We start from the raw sequence: 20,681 nt of genomic DNA, 5'->3' as shown, positions 1-20,681 counted from the left end.
GCAGGATTTAGTGAGCTGTCTCCTTACTAAAACCTGGTCTTTTCTGGAAGGGAAAGCATCCACCCCTTGGGGTGGTGCACCACTTTGTTTGTTGCTGATCAGTAGTAACTAGTGGGATGCCTGAAACCTTTGGAGGCGGAGTTGGGACTAGGTTCGGAAGGTAGCTTTCTTCACAAAGTGCTTTTGTTCTGGTTGTCTGAGCCCCAGTCCCTGCCAGCGCACCCCATTTTCATTCTATGGTTTGCATTGCAGGGCCTGCCGCAAATCCTGTTCGTTGGGTCGTTGGGTCGTAAGACCTGTTCTGTAGCAGCCTGATAAGTTTCATGGAGGGCCGGCTTTGAGAGCTTTGCCTTTGTTTGGTGATAGCAAGCTGCAGGATGTACACCCAGCCTTCGTGTCACAGGCCTGCTTTTCTTCCCTCTCCTCCAGCAGTAGTGGGAGGAGGTGATGTGAGGTCTTAGCTGGCGTGAACAGGCCTGAATTGTAGCCCGTTCCTAGGTTCCCGAGGCAGAAGGGGAGTTGGATTTGGCTGAGCTCTAGAAAGACCAGGGTGACGCAAGCCCTGCTGGGGCTGATTCAGGGAAGCACTGCCACCGTCCTGTTACCTACTGTTATCGCGTCAGCTCCCTTCCCACTGCACCCCGTGATGGCTTCCTTTCACTCTTCTGGTCTTGCCTGGGTTTGTCTGGAGGTCAGGGTGGTATGAAGGCCAGAGGCTTCAGGCTTCTCCTTGCCAGGCCCGTAGATCAGGAGCTTGAGTGTCCCCCGGGGCCTGTCAGTGCCCCGCAGGCTAGAGTTGTGGCTGGTTTTGGACTCATGTCCAAACTGAACGCTTGTCCTCTGCAGTCCTTTACTTCTCAGCCTCCTTTTACATTTTTCTCTACTGACTTAACTGGCGATCACCGGTGGAGGGACTGGTCCTTCTCTTGAAGCGCAATGGGGTAAACCCTCGGGGGTTCTTTCTAGCAGTGAGCCCTAAGCCACGGGCAGCCTCGCTAATTTCTGGGTATTTGGAGCCCTGCAGCCCCTTGGCCCCGCTGACGTTTCTGTGCACTGCTCTTTTCCTGCTGTCTGCTGCATCTGCTTGGTGGTTGGTTGTATGTTTATTTCTTTCTTTTCGGGGAGGCCCTGAGCAGTCTTCAAACCCTAGTAGCCTGTGATCGTCCAGAGTTCAGACTCATTCTCTCCAGGCCAACTCTACAATTACCTTATATTTAATTAATATTTTTTCCCCTTCTTTACGTACTTGCTGCATAATTGCTCAGAGGAAAGAAAACACATAGCAGCAATTTATATATATATAAAAAAAAACAATAATTAAAAAAAACACCCCGAAATAAACTCCCATCTCATTTGGGCTGATCCTATGAGTTGGGTAATTAGGGCCCTATTAAAAGGTAGACCCTTTCTGCTTCCCTTCTTTTTTTTTTTTTTTTTTTATTAATTTTTTTATATTAAACTCCCACAGTCTCTCAGTCATGCCCTTATTGCTTTTGGCCAACCATTTGCAGCAGCCTGATTAAATGAGGGCACCAGCCGAGTTGTATGGTCTTGTGTGAGCTGCTTCTGCCTCTTGAGAGTGGAGGTGGGAGGGTGCCAGGCAGAGGGGCCCGCCAAGGGCCAGCAAGGACTCATGTGGCGGGTCGGGGTACAGGACTTTGAGCTGGCAGGAGGCTGGGTGAGAGTCACAGGGCACTGGCGAAGGGATGAGGTGGTCTCCCCCACCCACAGAAGACTCCCAGCACTGCCCGAGCCCCGCTTCCACAGGGCAGGCTTCTCAGGTGTGTGCATTAGCCATCGTCTCTTGGATGCTTGGATGCTTGGAGGAACAGACAGCTGAAGGATAAAACTGAGCCTTCTTCCGTAATTTATGCATTTTATTGGGGAAGAAAAGGCATTTGTACACATGAAACAATTAGCAGACAGTACAAGACCATATATAATTTTAGCAAACAGTACAAAATCGCATGTAATTTGGTGCAGAATTGCCTGGCTGGGAGTCTAAGAGCCCTCATTATTCAGAGAAGGAAGAGTTCTGGCTGGGGTATACTTAGGGATGGTTTCTGTGAAACTTGAAGCCAGGTCTTGAGGAATAGGATTTTCCAGTGTTGGGGGAACACCCTGCTAAGTGGTTTTTGTTTTTGTTTTTAACTGAGAGCACGTTTTCCATGAAATTCTTTCATGGAAGCTGCCGGTTCTTCTCTACACTAAAAGGGCTAACTAAGCATGGGATGCTGAAGGCATATAATCTTATTCTTTGTCTTCAGAAGTAGATGATCACTTTGGAATAATTTTTCCCTTTATTAGAAAAGTGAGTTAATGACACACGAGACTCCGTGGAGTGATCAGTACAGTGGAAATGACATTGACAGGTGACATTCGGGTGTCTGCATTATTATTTTGCTTTTATCTGCTGGAGAAGGAGGACCCGATCTTCAGGTTTGCCCTCTCTGGACCATAAAAACTGTCTTGTGATTTTGGTGGTGAGGAATATTGTCTTGTCATCTCTTAAATGACACATTTGTGTTTTTAGCCATCCCCTTGTCTGGATTCCACCCAGGTAGTGACTGTGTTACCTTCTCTTGCTCCTCAGTACTCCTCGTCCCCCATTAAAGAACTCACCCCGGCAATCCCGGCCGTATTAGCAAGAGAGTTGCTGTATGATGTCGTAATGTTTTCAGGGCTGGAGATTGGTGAACAGACCGGTCTTGATAAATTTTGTAAACTCCCGGTTGAAATGTCCGTATTATTGATGATAAAACTATGCCAAAGTTAAAACGGCTGATGGCTTTTTCTTCTTTATACTTTCTTCCCTGAGCTTTGCCTCCTAGGGCAAGGAGTTTTGACAGTCCTCCAGAATATTGACCTCCAGCTCCCCAGCCCCTGCCCCCGACCTGTTGAAAACCTTCTGTTAAGGCCTGAATTTTCTCATCACCTGTGTGGGCATGTGCTCGGGCCCAGAGTCAGGTCCCTGTACCGCTCTCGCAGGATCAAGCCCCACCTGGCCGATGGGTCTCTAAATGGGTGGACGTTTGTTTGCATCGACTAACTTGGTTCCTGCCTTGCCGGGGTACAGAAACTAGGGTTAAGTAATCGTCTGAGAGTCTTTTTAGTCATATGAGCTGTGGTTGTTTCAAGTGAGCAATAAATGAGGTTTTGTTTGCCTGTTGCTCGCTGGTTTCAACACGACGTCTTCAATATCTAGCAACCCTACAGCTCACCTGCTTTATGCAATGCTTACGCATTTGGGTTGAGCTAGCATTTTGGCTCTTTGTTCTTTGACACTGCGTTCTTCCTAATGGATGAGTCTCCTGCCCTCCTTTCTTCCTCTGACTTGTAGGTATAGTTTTTTTGTTCTGATTTGTTTTTTTGGTTTATATCCTTTCCCCGCATCCCTCCACCCCTGTAGTCCCAAACTACATAACTTTATTATTATTATTACTATTTTTAATGTTTATGTATTTATTTTGAGAGAGAGAGAGACAGAGAGACAGAGCATGAGTGGGGGAAGGAGCAGAGAGAGAGGGAGACACAGAATCCGAAGCAGGCTCCAGGCCCTGAGCTGTCAGCACAGAGCCTGACACGGGGCTCGAACTGACCTGCGAGATCGTGACCTGAGCCGTAGTCGGATGCTCAACCGACTGAGCCACCCAGGCGCCCCAGGATTCACTTTTAAAGCTAAGTAAGTAGATCAGATTTCAGATCATCCCTATAATGTCACCGCACTCACCTGTATCCAGACAGATGTCCCTGAATGGAAATCACAGCTCACTTGAGTAAACCTAGCTCAGCATAGAAATCAACCACTAGAGATTCTTAAAATAATAATGCTTAATACTTTAGATCTGCCATATTTATTTATTTTTCCTGAAAAAAAAAAAAAAAGACAATTTCCTGAAGAAATCTCTTAATGGGCTAGTTTTATTACCCATGTGCTTGTGAAACACCTTCATGAATACAATATTAAAATCAAGTTTGGGGCGCTTGGCTGGCTTAGTTAGTAGAGCATGTGACTCTTGCTCTTAGGGTTGTAAGTTCGAGCCCCACATCGGGTGTAGCAATTACTTAAAAATAAAATCTTTAATGCGAATGTCATCCTTCAGAATGAAGCGTCTCTCTGCAAAAATAAGTAAACTGAAAAAAGAGGAAAAAAAGTGAATCTTGTGCAGATTTTGGTACTTAAACCATTAATAGCAACTCATGCCAGGGAGGGGAGGACACCTCACAACTACTGCTGAGAAACTTGGGACTGAAATCAGTTGTCTACTGCAGGGCGGGGCTGGTGGGACACGTCTCTGCTGCTGCCTTCATCCTGTGAGCCGACCTGAGGCCTGGCGCTGCTCAGATAGGGCAGGTGCTGGGCTCTCCTCCTTCCCCACTCCCCTCCCATCAGCAGTAGAGATGCGTATACGAAGCAAATGCTACTTTTGTTTTTAAACACTGACCCCTGCCCCTTGTTGGGAGGGTGCCAGAGAGTCCCGCAGGTCCTGGTGGGGAGGAAGCTGATGAGAATCCGCAGAGCTGGATGAACTTGAGAACAGCCTCATTCCAGCTCTGGGTGGCTTGTCTGTAATCTCTAGGCCACTTACTGATTTTGAAATTACTGTCTCTTCCTACTTCGTCCTTCCTGTTCTAGATGGGGTTTATTGAATAGACTAGGTGGGGCCCTCTAAGTTCTTTCCTCTTCCAGGTAAATGAAGAGGTGGGTTTGTTTTTTGTTTTTTTCCTTTCCAGTTTTAAGGTATCCTTTTACAAATAATTATTAGATGAATCGAAACTCTGAGGAGTAATAATTAAGGAAGTGGAATTTGAAATGGTTATTCATCTTTGTTTATACTTTGGGTTCCCGGCTTGCACGGTAATACTTGCTATTTGTTAGAGTTCCTGCAGTCAGAGGCCCTGACTGTTGGATGACCAACCAGGCAAGTGTCCTTACTTTAGAGACCTGGGAACCGAGGAGCCCAGCACCCATATGCCTTTCGCAGAGCCGCACAGCAATGGGGCGAGTTTGGGCTGTAATCTTGTCACCCATGTGGTTCTTCCAGAAGGAAAGGCCGAGTTTGCTCCCTGTCTCCTGGGGATAGTCTCCACGTTCTTCAGGTGCCCTTAGTAATTGCTGAGGAGGGTTAAAGGAAGCTCTTGTTTGGGCGGAGGGACGTTCAGAGGGTTTTCTTTTACTTAAAATCAATCATTATCTTATTTGAAAGACTTTTCACTTAAAAGTGTTTTTTTGTTGTTGTTGGTTTTGCGTGTTTGTTTGTTTTAAGTGCGACTTAAAAGGTGGGTATTCCGTGTGGCAAACTCAGGAAATCTCCCACGCGTCCCTGGTTTGAGAACCTCTGCATGTCACGTCGCGCTGAGGACAGCCACGTCCCCGCCGTTTTCCAGGATAATTTCAGTTTAAAATATTTTAGCCCAGTCTCAGACCATGCAGACCAATTTGGGTTTGAAAAATACGACCTTGTAGTTAATCCCACTTCGGTGCTCGGAGAAGCCGCAGGAAGATGAAGTGGTGCTTTGCAGAAGGACGTGTTCGCCGCCCTTCCTTCTTCCCTCCCAGCCCTGCTTTCTTTTATGGTTTGTAGTTATAACCAAGATTTATGCTTGTTGCTCCACAAATCTTCTCCCTGCCATTATGAGTTTGTCTGAACAGTCTAGAGATAGGGCCGACACTGAGTGATTCTTGAGGTAAATCTACCCGGGGGCGCTCTCTGACGCTTGGAGTCACAGAGGAGCTAACTCATGGCCCCCAGTGGATCGGATAAATTGCCCCTGTCGAGAAAAAGACGCGCTGCCACCCTTGTGACCTCCTGCCTTAGCAGCATCCCCGGTGGCACAGGGGCCTGTGTGTGCTTATAAAGTCTGTGGGGTGGCGCTCTGGGCCAGCAGTCACACCCCTCACCCAGAAGTGTCCGTCAAGAGGCCTCTCTCTCTCTCTCTCTCTCTCTCTCTCTCTCTCTCTCTCTCTCTCGCCGATTGGGCCCCAGCGAGAGGGTCTCTGGGGCAGGGGAGCTTTCTCCAGCCTGGTGGGGAGGAGCTGCCAACAGGATCAGGCACGCAAGTTGATTATTTGTATGAATGGTTTCGTTTTTCCACAGTTCCCTGCGGATGGAGTTTGATGGAGAAGAGGAAAAAGTAGACAACGTCTGTTAAACGTCGTTTCTCCCCCTTCCTTCTGCTTTCCTTTTGCCGCATCCTTGGGGCTCGTGTGTACTTTGGCAAGTCATTTCAAATCTCTTGCGCATGAAGGGGCGGCAGCATCAATAAATACATGATTTTTTTTTTTTAAGTGTCAAGAGCCCGCATTAGACACACTCCCCGAAGGGACTGGCTCGCTGCTGTGGCACCGTGGAAGCTCCCGGAGGAGGCCCTGGGTGCTCTGAACCGACGGGCTCCCCGGCCAGTCACACCCACACCCACGCCCATTCTGCAGACCCACGTTGGCTCGCCCCAAACCCGTGCGTGCCCGGTTGTACTTGGTAGTGAATGAGGCAGTTTTGTTAAATATGCCGTAAGCGGGTGAAATGCAGAAGTGAACAGAGGGAGCTACAAATACAGAGAGGTTTATAAACATAAATGAGAGAAGAGGGTTCGGTAAAAGCCGGGCTGAATGCTTTGGTAAATGTGAATTGCAGATAAAATGTCTTTTCAGGTGAGAGCGAGATGACAGTTAAACTGGGGAAGACCATAAAAATCTCGAAGGATTCAGTGCTTTGATTTGCGTTGCTAGTGCCTTTAAGTTCTCGCTTTGCTTTAGAAATTGTGAAGGGTGTGTCGTGGGTGGGGTTTATGCAAGAAAGGCGTCTGGGAACATCAGTCTGTGGGCCCACACTCAAAGAAAAGGTCTTGGCTCCACATCAAAAGATTAGCAAATGACTGTACGTTTATAGGTTTTAAGTTCATGTAAAATGTTTAAGGTATATAGGGTAGGCTCCACTTGAATGATTCCCGGCCTTAACTGATTTTTCGATTAACTGACCAATTACCAGCGCTGATGACCGAGGTCAGGAGGGCTTCCCCTGTGTCATCTGCTGGCCTTGGCGCCGGTTTCTTTATTTTTGTTAGTGAGAACTACTCTTTTCCTCGGTTTACAGCGAGGAAACAAGCCCAGGGCCATCGGTGTTGCAAGGGGCGGGACTGGGATTTAAGTGCGCGATGTTGAGCTCTGGGGCGCACACACGGGAGCAGGGGGAGCAGGTCCGGAGGGCAGGCGGGGACAGCCCCGGGGACAGCCCGCTGACCTCGCCTCCCCCTCCAGGCGGGGCGCTCAGGAGGGGCCTGGGCCCGGTTCAGGGGCTTGCCTGGTGAGTCTGTGCTGTCTCTGAAGCTGCTGCTTTCCTGCGCTCCCTGGTTGGAGTCTTTTGTATGCTTCTGAGCTGTTGAAAAGGCACCTATTAATTTATCACAGGTGATGTGGGCCTCCTCGTGCTGGAGGAGGCGTCTGCACCCATGTACCTCACTAATGACAGGTTACAGGATCGAGGCGAGATAATAGGATCTTTTCATCTGTGTCGCTAGAGCAGAGTGCCGTGTCCCTGGTAGCTTCTAGGGGGCAGCAGCTGCTTGCTGTTTTCCCTCCTGCTGGAGGAGGAGAGGTTCCACAATTGAGCAGTTTGCTTCTGACTCGGGCTGAGCAGGTCTTCAGGGAGTCACCTGAATCCGCATAAGTGAAGAGACTGCAGGATCCAGGAAATCCCATCCCTGCTTTCTCTGCCCCCTCAGGTAGATCCTGTATCTGCGTCCCCTTCGGCACCCACAAATCCCTCACTGTCAGAGCTAACAGCAGAGTTCGCCGGCTTTGAAGATAAGAGTCGCAGAGATGTCTTTAAGAGAGTGAAATCTTTTTGTCAGATCTTGCTTGTTGCCATTGATAACCCTCTCTAATCACGTGTAGATGTTTTGAAATGTTCCCCTGTGGGCATGTGTCTTTACTCTGCTGGGAACATGACTGTCCTCTGGTTGATTACCTGTTCTTCCTCTCGCTGCTTCCCTCAGCTCCCCTCCCCCCCGCAAGCCCGTCTCGCACAGGTTTCTTTACGGTTCTAAATGACTCACCGCACCAGCACATTGAAGGGGAAACTTTGGATTTGCCAGTTCTTTGAGACTTTGGGGCCCAGGCCTGACATATGGCCAACTCGTGCCTTGTTGAAGTGAGTAACTAGCACCCAGCCTCCCACAAGCCCATATTTCACCATGGCCCTGGCTCTCAGATCTTCTTCCAGTTGTGTGGCTGAGGCCAAGTGACGAAAAGGAGAAGGGTCGGTTGCAGGCAGAACCGGATGGTTGCAGTACACACCGAGAAGCAAATTGGCCACGACATTTCAGCCCTGGGAGGTTTATTTAGGATTAGCTAAGAATTCTCAGCCCTGACTCCACGGTGGGAGGAGCCGCTGACTGACGGCCGCTCTTGGGGCTCTGCGAGCTTGCGGGCTTTCGTCCCCGAGGACCCCAGAGGGGACCTGGGGAAGGGTGGGAGTTTCCATTCCAGCCCTGAGAGTGGCTTTCCTCGGAGACAAAGGCATGCCTCTTCGCCCCACCTCTCCAGCTCGTTCTCCGTTGTCGGTCTGAAAAATGGCAGTTAATAGAATCTGCTAATGAACAGAAGAAAACTAGACATAGTGGCAAGTCACTTGACAGTGAAGTGGCTTATAACTTCTGTTTATCAAGTGATTACAATTATGGTTACTTCTATCGGATCTTTGAAGAATCCATCCTGGTCTCCAGAGCCCCGCTTATATGGCATTTTCTGTCGTTCTTTGTAGTGCCTAGAAATAACTTTATTCCGGTGAAATCCAGATCTGTAGTCCTCCCCCTGGCCCCAGCCCTCCCAGCTCCACTCTCTTCCCCCTTCTGCTTATCTTCCGTTACGTCAGCGGGCTCCATCAGGTGGGGGTATCCCCCACTGACCAGACTGGCAGAGCTAATGCCGGCTGGAGGGATGCTGTGGTGTTTGTTTTTGCAGTTCCTGGATTTGGTTTAATGTACAATTGATTTTTTTAATGTATTTAATCATTTTTTTCTTACCTCATAAGGATTAACCTGCACAAACCTCATTTTATCCTAAGTGTGGCTTTGGGAGGAAGGGAGAAGAAAATTGAGTTTCTCTAGCTTATTTTATTCTTTCCCTTTTTATTTTCCGAATGGCTTTTCCTGCCGAAGCAGCTCCGTAAAATACAATGTATTTTAGTGGCCATTACTTACTCATTACTAACTGGTCTCTCCTGCTTCCCTTTGTCTGTGAACTAAATACAGGGGGCCTAAAGATAATTGGTAGCTCCATCACAGACTCACCAATTACAGATCAACAGGGAAGACGGCCCAGCGATGGCTTGTGGTTGGCACTGGCTGCCCGCCCAGCAAATGTGAGTTATCACTCTGTATCTGCCACCGAGCCGGGCTCGACTAGATCGGTCCTTTCCTAATTTTGTACCTTGGCTTTCCCCATTGCTTTGCCCGGCCTCCCCGATTTACAGATACAGACTCCCTTTTATCTGTCTCTGTGTGCGGTTCTCGTGTCCATCTTGTTCTTCCTGAGTTCCTGCTTCTCGGTCACGTCTGTGAAGTATCAACATAGGTCTTGTTTCTGTTTTTCTCTGCGGTTCCCTCTGGGCCTACGATGGTTAGGTGGCAGGCGGCAGATAAATGATGCACTTGCAATGAGCGGTTTTCTGTAGTTTTGTCTGCTGAGTCCAAGTAAAGGCGAGTCTTTGTGGGTGCCCAGTTTAGCCCCCTTTTCGAGGGTTTGTCTGATTTATGTTACAGGAGGCACCGGGGGCGGGAGTGTGGGGAGGTTGCATCTCAGCGTTAGGCTGCCGAGCTCCGGCATCAGGCTGTTAGGGGCAGACGTAGCACAGGAGACCCCGTGTTGTACGGCCGGAATTCCAAGCAGAGTGCGTGGTCTGTTTGTTTGTTTCCTGGGCATTTGGCACCCAGGCACCTTGCTAATCCCTCTCTGGGATGGGCAGATATCCTTACAGCGCCGCTGTGGGCAGGAAGTAGGCACTCAGTACATATTTGTGGAGTGTGTGCGTGTGTGTGTGTGTGTGCGTGTGCGTGTGCTCACTTTGGTAGATGGTGATGATGAGCTGGGGAACTGGAGCGCACAGTTGCTGCCCGGCTCCTGCCTGGGGACTCAGGGTGCAAGGTTCCCACTGGTGCATACGTACGCGGGTGTGTACTGTATCATTGCCACGTAAGCAACATCAAGCGGGCATTTTATGACAGGGAACATCAGAGGAAACATTACAGCTGAGACCTTTATAGCCTTTCCATTATTATGGTTTAAATCTTGACAGTCTTTATTCGCAGTGACACTGGGACCGGCGAAGACCGTGCTCACTCCCACCTCCCCGTCCGCTCCCCACATCCTGTTCGGTCGCTGTGAGAGGCATCGTGAGTGTGCAGGCCTCAGAGCCACTTTGCAGTTTGTCTAGAAACAGCCCCTTTTGACTCAGAAGTTGGAAACCAGATGACTCACCGTTCTATTTGTTTTATTGCAACTGTCGTTTCGTAAAATGCCCTGAAAGCTCTTTGCATCTTTCTTTCTCATTTTGTTCCCTCCGTGTCCTCTGTCATCTTTTCTCTCTTGCCTCTCCTTTCTCCTTTCCTTCCGTAATTCGTTTCTCTTTCATGACTCTCTCTTTCTCTCTCTCTCCCTCCCTTCCTGCCTCCCCTCCGCCTTCTGAGAACCGTCACGGCAGTTGAAGCGACCTTGGCTCACATCATGCCGCGCGCTCTCCAGCCACCTAACTGAGTTTTTGTCTGGACCTTAGACTTGGACACAGACATCCGTGCACACCAGAGTTTATAAAGCACTCATTGGCGTCCGCTCTGGAAGCTAAGCGCCATGTCATATCGTAACAGCTACTCACCTTTCGTGAATCTGCGTTTTGCACACTTGTGGGTACACCCCAGGTCTCCCCACGTATCCATCTCCGCCCTTGTGGCTGCCACGATCACAGGGGGGCTGACAGCACTAGGATTTCCCAAGATGGACCGGAGAACCGAGTGCCAGGCTCCCTCAACAAAATGCTGATTGCCCTGAGAGGGCCTCCGTCAAGCATGCTAACCTTTTCGCCGCTCCTGAGATGCCTTTAACTGGAATTCCTGAAGTTGAGAGCACCTGCTGAGCCTTAACGGCTTAGGTGGGATGTGGGGATCTAAATTTTTAAGGACTTGAGCTCTCAAACCAGGACTTGCAGGATCTTTTTTTTCCGGCGGTTTCTGACACTGTGGCACTTGACTGAGTCACCTGATTGATGACATGAGCATCACTGGGTGTTCAACACCTGGCCAGGGAAACAGGGACCCTCGGCGGATTTCCCCAAAGGATGGCAGACAGATTGTGGAATTTTAATGAAGGCGGGGCGGGTCCCTCACGTTCATCTGCTTTGGAGCATAACAGAATCCCAGCATTAACTTCAGGAGTGTCGGCTGGAAACCTGCACTCGTACCAGTGGTTAGAGTCCACGTTTGTCGCATCCATAAATCCAACAGAACTAATTATAGAAGTAGCTAGTTAGAATGAAAAAGAGTGATAACTTCAAATGCCTAGGAACCTCTCTGAATCAAACACTCCTTGCTGTTTTTCTTTTTCTTCTTTTTAAAGGCTTTTGGGCTATTTGGGCATTCAGAGCAAGGCATCCTCTGAATTCTGTTAAAATTAAACTCCTTTCCTATATGTCTCCAAGGAAGGAGAGTGTTTTCCACGTCGTGAAGCAGGGTGGGGGTGAGGGATATGATATCTGTGTTACAATACTTAATAGATTGATGGCGGTGAGTTTTAAAAATGAGTGTGGGTATCTGCTGGGTGGCTTTCAACACAGAATGCTCTGTTTTTCACCCACTTGGCTGGATGTCTGATTCTGACACAGTCGCCATCCTTGCTGCTGGAAAACAGAAAACCACAGGCTGTTAACTTAATACTCTTCCCTTCTGGGGCTAGGGTGGGAGCAGGGTGGGAACAGCGCAGGAGCGGGTGGGCGGGGTGGGGGTGGGGGGCTCAGGGTTCACATCAAGATACTCTCACCACCACCCCCCACTCCCCCCCCCCCCCCCCCCCCCGTCCCACTGGAGACCGATGTTCCCCTGTTCCAGCTGACCATTTGAGCAAGGATTCTAGAATTTCTGGCCATTTAAATTAAACCTCCATGAGAGGTGCCTGGAAGCCTGCAGTGTGACCTGAACATCTCTGCTCTTTGGGACCAGGAGCAGCCTGCCAAGTGTCCCTTGCAGGCTCCCTCTGGATTCCCTACCTGTGGATGTTTTCTCCCTTCCTGGGCAGGGCCGATCTGAGAAGCAGAGGGATCATTTTAGTGCTCGTGGCCTGTTCATTCCTTGGCTTCTCTGCTGAGCTATCCAGCAGGGGTGCCAATTCTTCCATTTAGCTGACTATTATATAGCCCTTAAAAGGGAAGGGTTTATTTTAGCTGGCTGCTATATTGATTGCTACAGGGACGTTTCTATTTTCACTGGCTGCTATATTGACTGGGAAAGGGAAAGGGGCCGTATTGCCGGGAGCTGTCATATTGACTGTTACAGAAAAGATCTGTATTTAAGCAGTACCAGTGCACTGGGATCTCCCAGGCAGGATATTAATGCTAATTCATCCGCTCACCCCCTGCTGTGAGTGTTATTTGTTTAAATCTGTAGATTCCCACAGCGCGTTTATATCCTCACTAGAGTGAGCTCTGCTCCCTGTAATTATTTAACATTATATGCTGATATAAATTGTAACAGTTAAAGAATGGTAATGAGTAGCCAAAAAAGAAAAGAAGAAAAAAGAAAAGAAGGAAACAGGGAAAAATAGAAAAAAAAAAAAAAAAAGAAAGGGGGAAGATACACTGAAAAGGCGTATCATGTGTATGTATTGTAAGCGTGTATCTGAACACGTATGACAGAAACGGCAGAGTCAGGTCCTAAAACCGCAGCGAGCAACTTCTGGCATCCCTTGTCCCACTTCAAGTTGATTTGTACGGTGTTGCGGAGTCCACGTATTGTGCGTCTGTGCGCCTGTGTGTGCACACGTGCTCACACCCCTCCATTCCCCCTCCCCCCCAGAAAGAGGCTGTACTGATGCGTGCTCTGCTCTGCAGTTTGCACACACGTGCATTATCACATACAGTGTGTATATGTCTTCCGTGGAGTGGCAGGAAATTTGTCCATGAGCAGTTCGGTCTCTTGATGAGTAGCTGATACCTGATTTTCTCTCGTGCTTCCGTGTTCACACGGGAGCTCTGGGCCTGAGACCTGCCTCCGGGAAAGCCACGAGGAATGCTCAGTTGGGATTGAACCAAGAGGCCATTGGGTGTCACTGTCGCTCTGTTGGCTATAGTTGAAAGAGGGCTTTTCTGCTGGGGAAACTGGATCTCAAAGAAGTTCTGCCCAAGTTGGAGGTCTTGTCTTTGAGACGTTTGTCTGCATTTTGAGAAGACCCCCTTTTAAAAACAGTTGCGTTTGCTTGCGTTTGCTCTGCCGAGCCCCAGCCTCTTTATTCTTCTTGAAAACTGTGTGCTGATGGCCAGCTCTGTTTGGATATCAGCCGGAGTCTGGCAGGTGCGGACTTGCGACGAGCAGAAAACTTCCACCTTAATAAAAAGAGGCAGCTCCGCAGCACTCGGGAAACCCTTATTTAACAAGGAGAGAGGCTTTGGGCAGGAACTCTAAAACGGAGGAAGAGAACTCTCCTGGCAGAGCCCAGATTTGGCGAGTGCCTGCCGCCGTTCCTCTGCCCGGTCCTGGCCTGGCGGAGGTGGGAAGCGCGCTGAGCTGCCGCCTGGTCTCCGAGGAGCGGGCGCGCTCCTCCAGCTGGCTGTTCCGGCGGCGTGGAGCCGTGCCAGGCTTCACCACAATTCATACTGTGTCAGTTTAATAAATGCACTACTTAAATTATGAAATTACAAAAGAAAAAAGAGAATGCACTTATTCAGACTCTTAATACATTAAAAATAAGGCATTAAAACTCTGACTTTTTTTTTTTCTTCCAGAATCAATAATGAACAGGAAGGGTTGTAGACATTAACAGTCATGGACATTCAAACTCTTATACATAAATTATCTCAGAAAAATGCACATAAGACTTGAATAATGTAAATACATTAATGCATTTAATAATTTAAACATTAAAGCGCAAGCAGGAATTTGAGGCAGAGGCTGCTCTGAGGTAAAGGATTGGTCCTCGAACGCGTGTGTCCTAGGATCGATGGGTGATTTCCCCCAGAGACACCCCGGGAAGAGAGTGCCTGGCTGGCCGGTGTGAGCTCCCATGCCCAGAAGCCCTGGACATTCCTGATCTCAGCTGCCTCCCAGCCCTGCGTTTTCGCCTGTCCCGCCCTTCCTCCTCAATTCCGTGTTCTCGCTGGTCCCGTGCTTCTAATTGTTTGTTTGTTAGAAAATCAAATGCTTCCGCTTCAAAAACCAACGAGCTCTGAGCATGTCTTGGTTGGAAAACCAAGCCAAATTAGAAAAAATCCTTCACCCAGCTCTGGCTGCCTGTGTCTGGGAATATGGAAGTGGTTGTTCCTTATCATCATCGGTGACACCCTCAGCCTGGAACTCCCCCGTAGCCCCCTGGTCATTGGGTCCAGGTCGCAGTGTACTGATGGATTTGGAGACAGATCTAATGGGAGAGCAGAGATGGTAAACGGTGTTGGCCTCTGGCCATTGGGCATAGAGGCGGCAGGTCAGAAACAAGACGGGTACGGTGGCGTTTGACCCAGTGGTTGGTCATTGATCATGCCTCACTTTGCTTTGAGGGTTTAACTCTTGGAGAGACTGATGTTACTCCTTGTTCCCCCGTCTTCTAAAATCATATTCACAACAGCGGAAACTCACTGGATAGTTAAAGCCCCCTTTCCCGGCAGAATACGGAATGACTGAATTCAGTTTTTGGCATCTGTGCCGTCGAGTGCCCTAGGAAGAACTAAGAAGCCGGGAGAGTGCGCCTCAAGTGTTCATTTGTTAGCCCAGTGCTATTCTCTGGTAGTTCCCCAGCCTCGCTTTCTGGCCTGAATCACACGAGAAACTGGGAAAACTGCAGAAAATGTATTACTGGGTACATAGTCTGAGAACTTTTCTCCTACCTGTAGAAGAGGTGTGTTTACTTGGCCAGTGACGCAAATTTGGTCTACAGGGTTTGCTGTGGGCCTGAGGGACCCTTGTGAAATGGTTATCAGATGGGAGTAACTGGGCAAAACCTGTTTTCATCATTGCCAGACCCGTTGGAGTCTCTTACTGGATCTCAGATCTCCTACCTGAAACTTTACCTCGGGTCGTCTTGATTTGACCTAGGCCTTGTCTGGTCTGGCAGCTGTGGCTTTGTTTGCAGCCATTTCCAGTTTCTGTCGCAGCCAAAGGCAGCCTGCTCCCTGGCGAACACGGTTACAAGCCAGCTTATGAGCACTTGCAGGAGCGGCTATAGGCTGTCCTGGCATGGGCAGCAGATACAAACAGTATTAGGCTGTGCTGCCCAGACAGCCAGAAGGAAAACCAGTTCTTTCAAAACTGGCAATCAAGTATTGGTTTAGAAGCGAGTAGGATCAGGAGTGGGTGAGGACCCCCCGGGTAACAGATCTTGAGGTCAGTTTGTCATCTTTGGGACGTGCCCAGATCCTTCTCCAGACCTTGTGAACAGTATCTTCGCGTCATGACCCCTTCACCTGTTTTGCTTTGAAGAGGCACGGCCTTCCTTGCCAGTTCCGTTTCGGGTTTGGGATGAAATGTCAATCCCAGGTCTGTTGTGTTTATTTCTTTTCCAGAGTTTGTCAGAGCCCCGGCCTGCTCCCTCTGTTGGCTTTGTTGACCCTTGAACAGTGGCTGTCTTTCCTGCCTCCACTCCCCACTTTATCCTGGCAGAGGGAAGAAAGTGAAATCGGGGAGTGCTCGGACCAGGGGGAATCTAATTCTCTTTGGGTTTTGCTGGTCACACCCAGGAAAGCTTGCTTCTCTTCCCTTAAGTTCCAAGAAATGTTTTATGGCCTTAACCGCATAATAGGCTTGTGCCAGATTGGGGTGTGTAGGGGGGGAGGGCTCGGTTGGGGGGGTGGGGACAACCTCACTCTCCTGTTGGAGGTGCAGAGTGCTGGTTGCCATCAGGCACAGTGAGCAGATAGTGCTGATTGGGGGTCAGTTCACCCCTGTGATATATCCCTTATGCAGATTTCCTTTGAAGAGAGAGGAGTCAGGTTCATTAATTAAAGGAGCCTGGCTTGAGCGCCCTGTAATTATAGGTGCTAGAAATCTGAATTTTAAGAGGTCTGTGCAGCTGCATTTTGAAAAATGTAGGGAGGCACCGAGAAGTACAGGCTGTGGGCAAGAATGTGGCTGAACCAGATTTGGGAGGTTCAGGTTTTGGCAGAATTCCCCTTCAAATTCATATTTATTCTATTTTTTTTTTATGGGAAGCTGAAGGTCTGATTTTTATTTATTACTGTTATTATTTTTTTGACAGAAGTTTACACCCTCTGACAGGCTGGTATTGTCAGAGTATGGAGGGCAAAAAACTGTCAACTGGAAGATGCTTAGTTTTTAAGGAAGCAAGGGGTACCTTTGGGCTCTAGGAATGCCGTGTTTGAAAACAATTAAATAATTTATTTCTTGAAATGAGTGAGGGGGAAAGGGAACAGAAAGTTATCTTGAATGCGATGTAGGGAGAGAAGTCCTGGGCCTGTGTGGGACTCTAGAATCTTTGTGCCTTCTTCTCTTCCCCAGAACATTGTCCTCTCTGCCATAACTCACTTTTGATGTGAAGCCAGAGATACAAACAGAAAATTTCAGACCCCTGTGGGAAGTCCTGACCTGTCCTTTTGCTTTCTCATTTCCTTAATTATTTGTAGGTTGACCTTTAGCTTTGGGTCGGTCGCTTCTTTCTCTCCCTCCCTCTTCTTTTTTATTTTTCTGTTGGATTTGTAAGGTCTCTTTTTACTTCTTGTTAAAAACCTTTATTTTGGGCCGTGACTATTTGCATCTCTGTTAATTAACATGGCTAATTCGGGATGTGGATAGGAGGGGGAAATTAAGATGAGTAGGGATCCCTTCCTCACCTCTCCCCCCCCCCCCCCCCCCCCGCAAGAAGGGAAGAGAGGCTGATGGTGATTGGGGTCTCACCAGAGACCTGTGTGGCCAAACACACGGATGTCCCTGTGAGCCTCCTTCCTCCTTCCTGGCTCTGTCTTCATAGGGGTCTTGCAAACATTATCCCATTTCACAGTGCAGACCCTCTCCCTCTCCTTTGGGGTTTGCAAGGGGCTGAAAAACATATTATAAATAAATAAATACACACAAATAAACACATATGTTAAAAGATAACCCTCTGAACTCCCGTCTTCCATTCGCTTATGCGTGTACACTGGGAAGTCTTGTACTAGTGAACCCATAAACTGGCATAGAACAAAAGTCTCGGAGGCTGTCATTTGCTGCATTTACAATATGCAGATTGCAATTCCAATTAGATTGAAACCTCTATTTAGCAGAGTGGTTTTGTGAAATAAATAACTTTTGAAGAAGGCCCTACTACATATAATAAATACCTATTCTTCCTTCACTCGCTGGCATTAAGCTTCCTGCCTTCCGAACACTTGCCCTGAAGTGCTGATTCAGAAGCAGGCGGCGTCTTTGGGCTCTTACGGAAGAAATGCTCCTCCTTTGCTTTCCTGGCACAGGGATTTCATCCTTGATTTACAGTGCTCGGCTTGTTAGCGCCGGCGAAGGGGAGATGGTGTGAAGGTCATTATGTCCGTTTTGTCCTCTTGGAGAGGGAGAGTGAGGGGTGTGTGTTTCTCCCCGTGTGCTCGTGGTGGTAGTGGCGGGGTTCGGGCATCGCCCGCTCTGTCCAGACGAGTCAGCCAGAACTCTTGTGTCTCTTTTCCACCCTCTCTACTTCACGTCATCCGATGGGAGCCAGAGGGGGTGGAGGGGGGAGGGGGGCGTTGAACGATTTTGAAAGCCTGATTCAGAATTTCAGGACGAGGAGCACACGACCTAGTATGGGAGAGCTTCCTCCCAACACCCCCCTTTTCATAATCGTCCCCTCCTCAGCCCAGCCGTGACAAACTGGTGGGTAATGAGCAGATCGGGTCCTCCTATTAGGCGAGTCCCGATGCTGGAAGCTGCTCTTGCTTTGTGCGGGTCCTTTAGCAGCTCTGTGCCTGTGGGCGGTGGTGCTCTAAGTGGCCCTAGCAGAGGGCAGTGGGTGCTTTGGGAAAAGCGAGCAGAAGGCTCTTTGGGAGAGAGAGAGTGCTTAAAAGGGAGAGAGGGGGCGGTAAGGTGCCCAGCTTGAAAGCACCTGGTGAAAATACTTGGAATTGCAGGGCTGCGGTCCTGAACACCACTGCCCGTCTCCGCAGCGGTGCTCTGGGTAATAACAGGATGGCTGCCTGGTTACAAAGAACATTTTGAAGGCCACTTAGTCCCGGGTCGGGCTGTGCATTAGGCAGCTAATCCTTTGCCGTAACGCTGGACTGGAATCGCAAAATTGCAAGGAAAAGGTCTGTTGTGTTCCAGCTTTGGCAGTGAATGTTTCTGTTACAGGTGCTCCTGCCCTGTGTGGCTTTTTCTCAGCTTCCCAACTTTTCTTTCCCCGGTGGAGAGACAAATTCGTTGGGGAGTGTCCTCTTCTACCTGCCAGTGACTTTTAAAGACGACTTTTCTACTTCTCTTATGAGGTCACTTTTCTCATCTTTGGTTTAAAATCTTGCCATGTAGATTAATACAGAGACATGCAGGGGCCACACGTAGGGCTCGGGTCCTTGGGCCTGGCATGCTGGAGCAGAAAGAAACACCTAATTGCATCAGAACCACTCTTAAGTTCATATATGTGGAGCCCATCAAGCTGAAAGCATCCAGACGGCATCTGCTGTTATCAAATCACTCGCGAATCCAGCTAATTAAAATAGAGCTTCATTTTTCTGAACCATTGTTTGGCAGGAATTCGAAACGGGTCTAACCCAATTTCTGCGTGTTTATGAGCCTTTATTATATCAGAGGTACTTTTCTGTAAATGTACAGGGCAGCGTTAAATGAATTGACCCGCGCGGTATTGCTGTGGACGCACTGTGGACTTGCTAATGATCTCTCCTCCGGCTTTCTGGTTTCCAGACAGACTCCCGAAACCTTTATGTTCTCCTTCTCTATCCTCTGCTCTTTGTCCTCCTCTTTTTTTATTTTTGTTTTCGTTTGTGTGTTTTTTTGATGTAAAACTTTTATCTTTTGCTTTCGGCCTTCTTGCTTTCTTTGAACACAGGACACGCTTTTTACATTTGTTCCCTTGATGTTTGCTTTTCCGTGTCTCTGTTTTTCTCTTTTTTCCTCCCTTCCCGTTCTTGCTGTTCTTTTAGGGGACGGGATCTGCCTGCTCTTTATTTCTCGCTGTTCCCTCTTTCTTCTCCCCCCCCCCCCCCTTCCTTGTCTCCTTGTGTCCTCCCTTCGACGTTCTCTTCAGTGCCTCAAACCTTCTCTTTCTCCTTTCTCCCTTCCTTCTACCCCCTCCCATTTTTTCCTAATAAAACGTTCTTATACCTTTGTCTCCACATGCAGATGCAGATTAGGGCAGAAAGTGGGTGCCTGTGGAGGTAGAGGCATCTGGCTGCTGGGAGGTGATGTCAGCCTGTTTTGCTTCTCTGAATTTGCTTGCCTGCTTTATTTTCGGTTTTTAAAAGATTTTTCAAACCACATCTACTCTACTTTATAGTCTAATAACCTTACTTTGAAGATCAAAAGTGTGGCATAAATGCTAACTAATTCTTCCACGTGACCCCTTGGCGCGTCTCTCAGCAGTCTTAGTTCCATTTTACAGATGAGGAAGTAGAAACAGGAAAGGTAAGCACCTCTTGGGAAGTTACTAAAGAAGTTGGTGACTGAGTTAGAATTAAGACCAGGTGAACTTTGGCCGTGCTTCTTTGGTGATCCCCCTCTTCGGAGATTACTTTCCTCCCCATAAGAATCCTCTGTCTGTAAGGCGAGGGTGACAGAACACTATGCTTTTTCGCTCTTCTCTTCATGTCCTTTTAGCCTTCTGAGGTTTTTCACATTTGTAGTCTTTGGACGTCAAATGAATTTCTAGGTAATTCCTGGGAAAGAAGGAGGCCAAACCACTTAGGGCTGGTAAAAACCCGTCTGTTACAGCCTCAAAGCAGAGCGCTCACTTTCTGCTTCCAGCAGCTTCCAGTAAGTGGGCCCACGTCACACGCGCTGGCCCCAGTGATCAGAGCATTGTAGGAAGCGCTGCCATATTTGATTGAATTTAGCCATTTGGGAATGACGTGTGTATGAAGTCGTCTCTTGCATTACTGTGGCCTTTATTATTGCTAATGCATTCTGACATTACAGGTGTAGCCTTGGCCCTCCCACAAAGGGCAAAGCTGCTCTTACCAAGCTTAAGAGCAGAATTCATGAAGCTGTTACACAGTGAAACCGGTGTTCACATTTAGTTAATAAGCAGAGTAAGGGAAATGCTTTTATAGAAAAGATAGCCAAGTGACAGAGGCCTATCCTAATTCCTCACCCAGCATTGTGTCGAAAACTGGATCAGTTAATATCGTTCTCCTGCAGAGAACTGGGGCCAATGCACAGGATGTTCAGGAAAGTAGATTTCAACTCCGTTTAAAGAAGGACTCCTGAAAATGAATAGACGGGCTCTTGAGAATGAGTTCTCTTGTTCGTCGTAAGCATTCAGGTGGAAGCCCACC

General features: G+C 48.4%; 1 protein-coding gene across 2 annotated transcripts in view; it reads left to right on the top strand.

Annotated features, from left to right (window-relative positions):
* Positions 1-20,681, top strand: part of PEX14 (peroxisomal biogenesis factor 14) — a 143,126-nt gene that overhangs the window by 22,758 nt on the left and 99,687 nt on the right. The gene's annotated exons all lie outside the window — the stretch shown is intronic.

Source organism: Panthera onca, chromosome C1 (assembly GCF_046562875.1).
Source record: "Panthera onca isolate mPanOnc1 chromosome C1, mPanOnc1 haplotype 2, whole genome shotgun sequence".
NCBI lineage: Eukaryota > Metazoa > Chordata > Mammalia > Carnivora > Felidae > Panthera > Panthera onca.
This window is presented reverse-complemented; position numbering and strand designations above follow the sequence as displayed.